This window comes from Spermophilus citellus (genome assembly GCF_964194105.1).
Source record: "Spermophilus citellus genome assembly, chromosome: 15".
Classification (NCBI taxonomy): Eukaryota; Metazoa; Chordata; class Mammalia; order Rodentia; family Sciuridae; genus Spermophilus; species Spermophilus citellus.
Window position 1 is genome coordinate 61,525,490 of NC_138195.1, and position 8,493 is coordinate 61,533,982.

An 8,493-nucleotide genomic window follows, 5' to 3' on the forward strand; every position below is an offset into this window, starting at 1 on the left:
TGGTAAATTTCCAAAAGAAGCACGTACTATATAATTTTCCCTTGATTTACGTAGTGTTAAAACTATACAAAAGTTCTTTGTGTTTTTTTTATGTAAAATGGAATTAGGTTCTAGGCTCAGATAACTATAAAATGTCTGGCATAGAACCAGAAAGACATGTGGGATATGAGATGGTTCTTCCTGGTGTGGAACTGCCCCATGCATTGCAGGATGTCTGGAATCTTCATCTCTGTTCATCAACTGTCAGAAAGTTTCCCAATCATTGTTACCACCAATAATAGTTGTGCCTTTAGGGAATGGTGTTCCCCCTGTTGAGGACCACTACAAACTACTAAAAAGGCTGGGAGAGGAATGGAAGTCTAAGTGTATCATAAGCCATGGCAACTACCTCATTTCCCTGGCTAGGACTAAGGGTACAACTTCCTATTCAAACCAAGTGTGTTAGCCAGCTTTCTGTTACTTTGACAAAATACCTGAGCAAAACAATTTAAAGAAGGAAAGGTTTATTTTGGCTCAGAGTTCCAGTCAAGAGTTACTTGACCCCATTGTTGTGGTCTGTGGTGAGGCAGAACATCATGGCAGGGAGCACATGGTGAAGCAGAGCTGCTCTGAAGAAAGGAGAGAGGGGGGAGAGAGAGAGAGAGAGAGAGAGAGAGAGAGAGAGAGAGAGAGAGAGATGAGACGAGACAGAGAAAGAGCACCAGATATATAGAGAGAGACACGCTTGGGACAAGATATAGTACCTAAGGACACACCCCAAGAACCCATTCCCTTCAACTAGATCCTACCTCCTATAATTTTCATCACTTCTTAATAGTCCATTCAGCTATGAATCCATCAATAGATTAACCCATTGATGAAGTTAGAATCCTCATGATCCAATCAGTTCCCCATAGGCCCACCTCTGAATCTTGCTGTATTGGGCATCAAGCCTTCAAGCCATGAGCCTTTAGGGGACATTCCATATCCTAACTATAATAACAAGTAAGGAGGAAGACACCAAGAGAATTGGATATAAAGAATGAGGCTTCCATCATGAAAAAGAGAGTGGCATCTCCTTTCCCCAGTTGGCTATCCATAGCAGAACTGTTCTCCAACCTCTGTGTCAAAGAAGATTGAATAGTCATGAAATGTGAGGAGAACTGGTCCTCCAGTTGAAGCAGCTGCATGCCCACTACTTGTCCTGGCAATGAACTTGAGTTGCCCTTGAGATAATTGGTCACAGTTCTTTGCAGGAAGCTGGGCTTGAGCCACTTGTTTTCTTACCCAAGAGGCTCATCTATCTGTACTATCCTACCTGATAAGGATACCCACCAACAAGAGGATGCTGCATACACTCCCTTGGTGGGAGCTGAGGTGGAACTAGAACAGGTGAGTAGAAGAGGTGGAGCTGGAGTAGGATCTTCTAGTTAGGAAACTGAACAGCAGGGGAAGGGGAGAGGATCTTAAGAGGTCTCCAAAAACTTTTGCATAAGCTTCTGTCACACTAGAGGCATGGACACAGGCTACCATGAGCTGGCCAGTTAAAAACACAAGATACGGCCCGAACCAGTTAAACAAACACAAGGTTTCCCTTTATCTTCTCCCTTTCCCACCTCATCACAGCAAAGGAGCAGCCAAGAACCCCGAAGACTGGAGAGAATAGGCATAGAACTGTGAATCACGTCGGAGATTGACATTTTATATTGTACCAGACTAAATTTTAACAGATGAAAATGAAGAGAAGATTATGTAATTTACTTAAGATGTTGTTAAAGAATAAAGAATGATTGGATGGAGTGTAATTGGGACTTGGGAGCAGCTATTGAGAGCAATCAAAATGTTTCATGTCTGTCTTCCAACAAGTCGAAATTCCAGAATAACCTACTTACACACTTAACTTTGTCTCACAAAATGGAAAAATGGAAACTAGGACCAGAGGGTAAAAAAAAAAAAAAAAAAAAAACTGAACAGAGTGACAATCAGGAAAAAAGGAAAATTAGGTCAAAGATCCACAGGACTTCCTACCATGTTGTTGGGGTTAAGCCAAAGCAGGAAGAAAAAACATTCTTCAAGTGATAACAGGAGTCAACAAAGTATGACAACAAATTCCAAAATACATACAGACTGGGAGGTTCACAAAGTGGTCAAGGAATAATTACCAATAACAACCATCCAATGTTCTGCCCTCCATTCCTTTAATGGTTTAACTGTGTTTCCCAATTAATAATATGCCTTAGATTAGTAATACTGATAACTGAAACATGTTGACTATCACTCTCTGCTGAACATATTGCGGGTATTCCTGCTATTATTTCCATTGTGTAGATAGTGACCCCGAGGCTCACAGTTTAAACAACTAGACCATGTTGACCAAGCTAACAAGTGGCAGAGCCAGAGTTTGAAGTCAGATCTCCTAGGCCCCCAAGCCCTATTCCATAACTCTGCTGTGAGAAATGCAAACACAGTGATAGTGCTGGCTCAGCCTAAGCCCTGAGGATTGGCGCACTCTGGTTAAGTGAGGAGTGAACCCAGGGTGCCACCTCATAGATTTGAAAGGCAGGCCTTATGACGATAGTGGATAACCCTGGTCAGTCACACAACCACAGAAATGTCTGAGAACCCCACCCAGTGGCGAGCATTCCCCCCTGACAGCTGGCCTTTCATGCCATGAAACGAGAGTCCACACCCTCTCACCACATCCACTGTAGGAATTTGAAGATTATATTCTGTTTATTTAAAGAAAGCACAAGATCTTTTGTGTGTTTGTCTTTATAAAAAGTTGATTCGTTGAGCTTTTATGTGTGAAGCTTAAGTTTTACAACTGTATTAATCCATTTCTCGTTAATATAACAAAATACACGAGGCTGGGTAGCTTTATGACGAAAAGAAGATTCTTTGGCTCAGAGTCTGAAGGTTCAAGGGGCCACATCTGGTGATGGGCTTCTTGCTGCCAGAGTCCCAAGGCAGTGCAGGGCAAGAAACTGGAAGTATGTACATACATGTCTATGTCCTCTGATCTCTCTCTTATAAAACCACCAGTACTCAGTCACGGGAGATCCACCCCGATGACCTTGTGTGGGAAGCCATTCTGACATGTGATTGGGTGACTCCCGTTAAGGGCCTGAGGCGCTCTGGCTCTGTCGAAGCTTTCCCGACCCTTTCCTGATGAGAGAGCCCATCCGTGTGGGGGTGTGCCTGACCACTGACCCCGGGGACCCAATCACTGACCCTGACCTTGGAGTGCAGCCCCCCCTCAACCTTCATTGGATGGAATTCTCCCCTGAATCTCTTGTTCCCCAATAAAAGGCTACTCCCCGGCGTGTTCACTCTCTCTCTCCTGCTAGCCCAGAGTAATCCTCGCTGCCCTGCTGGGCGGCTAGAGGCGGGAACCAGGGAGGCGAGCCGTCTCGGACCTAGCAATATAAATAAGGTAACTGAGTCTGTGTGTTTTATTTAGATCTCTTCTAACTAACTTTATGCCTAGAACCTCATTAATGAAACCATTGCGCAGGCCGCGTGGTAGAACCTTGTCTAATCCTGATAATCTTTCAAAGGCCTCACCTCTAAACACCAGAGTTGGATTAAGTTCCATCCTCTTACTGCCTCACAAGAGGGATTAAATGTCCACCCATGAAACCTTGAGGGGCACACTCAAACCATATCCAAGCCATAGCAACAACTTTAAGGTGAGATCAGACTTCCCCAATTCTGTAGTTCAATTGGCTTTCAGCACTGAGATGCTTTTGTTCAGTATTAAGGGAGACAGCCAAAGTGTAGCAGAAAGTGGGTTGAGTTTGGAATCCGAAGACCTGAGTTCAAGTTTTGTCTTCCTAAGTTGATTACCATGAGTGACCTTGAGCAACAATTTTCTCATCTCTAAAATTGAGATAATATATTCTACCACTCAGAACAGAGGAAAATAGATATGCAAAAATTATTAACCCTCAATTAAATTAAAATATATAGGATTAGTTTTCTGGGGTTGAAATTAAATGTCAAGGAGCTAGCTGAAAGAACACTAGGATAATGGTAAAGAAACCAAAGTATGTACATGGTCTGGATCCAAATAAATGACCTATAAATCTGACTGACTTTCCAGGCTTAGATAAGTTATACATTTTTAAGTATTTTTCTCAGATGTTGAATGAGACTACACCATATATTATCAAGTGCTCCCTTTTGATCCCTAAATATTTCAGTTTCTGAGTGTTGGTTTGCTACAGTTTATGTTTTCATGTTTGTGTGGGAATACAAATTTAAATGAAGAATGTTATTGTTGGGATTTCTATTTTGGAAAAGTGTAAAATGTGAGGAATCCTAACCTTTAGTACTTGTGACTAACACAGGTAAAATTCTCAGTGATTTTGGAAAATTTTTATCTGTCAACAGATTTGAATAGAGATATCTGACTGTGAACTTCAAACTCTCAATGTGGTAAAACCTTCCATAATTTCCAGTTGCAGTTTCAGCTCTTGAAAAATTTCCTTTAGCCAGGTGCAGGGGCACACACCTGTAATCCCAGCGCCCAGGGAGGCTGAGACAGGAGGATCGCAAGTTTAAAGCCAGCCTCAGGAACAGCGAGGCACTAAGCAACTCAGTGAGACACTGTCTCTAAATAAAATACAAAAAATAGGGCTGGGAAGTGGCTCAGTGATCAAGTGGCCCTGAGTTTAATCCTCAGTACCATTAAAAAAAAAAAAGAAAAGAAAAATTTTCTTTAGTATTAGTCTCCTAGGACTACCATAACCAAGTACCACAAACAGAATATTTAAACAACAGAAATTTATTTTCTCAGTCTGGAGACTAGAAGTCTAAAATCGCAGTGTGGGGAGGGTTGGTTTTCTGAGGGCAGTGAAGAAGGGCTGGTGCCACGCCTTTTTCTTAGTTTCTGATGGTTTTCTAGCTGTTGTAGGATGATTTGTGTCTCTACTAAATTCATATTTTAAAGTCCTAGCCCCTAGCACTTCCGAATGTGAACTTATTTGGAGATAAGGTGATTGCAGAATTAATTAAGTTACAGTGAAGTCTTAAAAATAGACTCTAGTCCAATGTGACTGATACCCTTATAGGAAAGGGGAATTTGGACTGACTTACAGAAGATAGCCACATGCAGGGCAAGGAACCCTCAGAAGGAACCTACCCTCCCAAAACCCTGAATGGACTTCTAGCCTCCAGAATCATGAGAAAATAAATTTCTGTTGTTAAAATATCCTTGTTTGGGGTGCTTTGTTACAACAGACCTAGAAAATTAATATACTGTCAAGCTTTGATGTTCCCTGGCTTGCAAATTGATCACCTGATCTTTGCCTTCCTTGGTCAGGTTCATAGGATATGTACTCCCTGTGTGCATGTCTGTCTCCAAGTTTGCCCTTTTGATAAGGACATCAGTGGTATTGAATTAGGACCTCCTCTCTCCAGTTTGACCTCAACTGATCACATCTGCTATAACTCTTGTCTTCAAACCATAGCCCCCTCCAAGGTTTAGGTTGGAGGGTTAGGTTTTTAATGTATACATTGGGGGAAGAGTACACAACTCCCCCGATAGCAATGATTCATCATGGTAGGGTGAAAAACTCAGCACAATAAGAAATGGAGTTAATTCCCTTGACCCTTGAGTCTGGGTAGGAGTCGTGTCTTTTTTGACTCAAAATGCAGTGGTGATGCTGAGGAAGGGCTGCTGCCTAGGCCTCAAGAGCCTTGCAGCTTCTGCCTCCCCACTCCTGTACTTCTGCCTTAAAGATGCCACAAACAGAAGCCACCCAGCCTCGTGGAGGATGAGTGACCTATGAGGAGAACCAAGTAACCCAGAAAACAGGTAGCAGCAGCCACCAGCTGTGATTGAGACCACCCTGGGCCTTCTCAACCGGCAGCCAGCTGTGACCCATGGCCTATATTTGTATGATTTGTAAGCTGAAAATAGATTTTTACAATTTTAATTGTTAGAAAAATCAAAAGAATAATAATATTGGGTGACACATGAAAAATCACATGGCATTCAAATTTTAGAGTCTAGAAATAAAACTTTGGGGGAAGACATTCTTATTTACTTATTGTCTGTGGTTCCTTTTGTACATAATGGCAGACTTGAGTTCTTGCTAAAGAGACCACATAACAATCAAAACTTGAAATACAGTCAGTCCTCTATATCCCCAGGTTTGGGATCTGCAGATAACCAACCACAGGTTGAAAATATTTGAGAAAATAATTGTGTCAGTGCTGAACATGTACAGAATTTTTTTCTGTAATTCCTTGAACAATATAGTGACACAACTTTACATAGCATTTACATTGTAATAAATGTTTTAAGTAATGTAGAGGCAATTTAAAGTATATGGGAAGATGTACACAGGTGATGTGCAGATACTAAGTAAGTCCCTTACTTAGGCAAGGGACTTGAGCATCTACAGGTCTATACAGGGTCCAGAACCAAACCTCCTCCAATACTGAGGAATGACTGTATTTATTATCTAGTCCTTCACACACACAAAAAAAATTTTCCAAGTTAAACTCTTCAGCTAAATGCAATTTCATGAGTGAGTCCAAGAGAAATAAGCAGAGGAACTGTCTAGCCAACCCATAGATCATCAAAGAATAAATCCTTGTTTTAAATGACTGAGTTTAAGTGTGGTTTGTTATGCCACAATGGGTAACCATTTTTCTTTTCTACCCTTTCTTCTTATGTGTGGTATTGGGGATTGAACTGAGGAGTGCTTTACCAGTGAGCTGTATTCCCAGCCTCTTTTTACTTTGAGAGAAGCTTTCACTCAATTGCTTTAAGTCTATTGATGTGATGAATTACATTTATTGATTTCTGTATGTTGAACCAACCTTGCATCCCTGAGATGAATCCTGCTAGATCATGGTGCATGATCTTTTTGGTATGTTTTTGTATTTGATTTGTCAGAATTTTATTGAGAATTTTTGTATCTATGTTCATTAGAGATATTGGTCTGAAGTTTTCTTTTTTTGATGTGTCTTTGCCTGGTTTGGGAATCAGGGTGACATTGGCCTCATAGAATGAGTTTGCAAGTGCTTCCACTTTTTCTATTTCCTGAAATAAATTAAAGAGTATTGGTATTAGTTCTTTTTTAAAAGGTCTTGTAGAACTTGGCTGTGTATCTATCCGGTCCTGGGCTTTTCTTGGTTGGTAGACTTTCGATGGTGTCTTCTATTTTATATTTGAAATTGATCTGTTTAAATTGTATATATCATCCTGATTCAATTTGGGCAAAATATATGACTCTAGAAATTTGTTGATGCCTTCGATATTTTCTATTTTATTGCAGTACAAGTTTTCAAAATAATTTCTAATTATCTTCTGTATTTCTGTAGTGTCTGTTGTGATATTTCCTTTTTCATTACATATGTTAGTAATTTGAGTTTTCTCTCTCCTTCTCTTTGTTTGCATGGCTAAGGGTCTGTCAATTTTATTTATTTTTTTGAAGAACCAACTTTTTTTATGTCAATTTTTTCAATTGTTTCTTTTGTTTCAATTTCATTGATTTCCACTCTGATTTTAATTATTTTCTGTTCTTCTGCTGCTCTTTGTGTTGATTTGTTCTTCTTTTACTAGGGCTTTGAGATGTAATGTTAAGTCATTTATTTGTTGACTTTTTCTTCTTTTAAGGAATGAACTCTATGCAATGAACTTTCCTCTTAGAACTGCTTTGATAGTGTCCCAGAGATTTCTATATGCTGTATCTGTGTTCTCATTCACCTCTAAAATTTTTTTAATCTTCTCCTTGATGTCTTCTGCAACCCATTGTTCATTCATAGCATATTATTTAATCTCTAGGTGTTGAAGTGGCTTTTATCTTATTTTATCATTGATTTCTAATTTCATTCCATTATGATCTGATAGAATGCAGAATAGTATCTCTACTTTTTTATATTTGCTAAGAGTTGCTTTGTGGCACAGTATATGGTCTGTTTTAGAGAAGGATCATATGCCTCTGAGAAGAAAGTGTATTCTCTCATTGAAGGATGAATTATTCTATATATGTCAGTTAAGTCTAAGTTATTGATTGTATTATTTGAGTTCTATAGTTTCTTTGTTCAGCATTTGTTTGCTGAACAATCACTATCTCCTGGCTTTGTTTGGAAGATCTATCTAGTAATGAAAGAGGTGTGTTAAAGTCACCCAAAATTATTGTGTTGTTGTCTATTTGACTCTTGAACTTGAGAAGAGTTTGTTTGATGAATGTAGATGCTCTATTGTTTAGGGCATATATATTTATAATTGTTAATCTTGTTGGTGTATGGTTCCCTTGAGCAGTATGTAGTGTCCTTCTTTATCCTTTTCGATAGGCTTTAGCTTGAGGTCTACTTTATTTGATATGAGGATGGAAACCCCTGCTTGCTTCCACAGTCCACGTGAGTGGTATGATTTTTCCCAACCTTTCACCTTCAGTCTGTGGATGTCTTTTATTATGAGATGAGTCTCTTGGAGGCAGCATATTGTTGGGTCTTTTTCTTTTTTTATCCAATCTGCTAGTCTATGACTTTTGATTG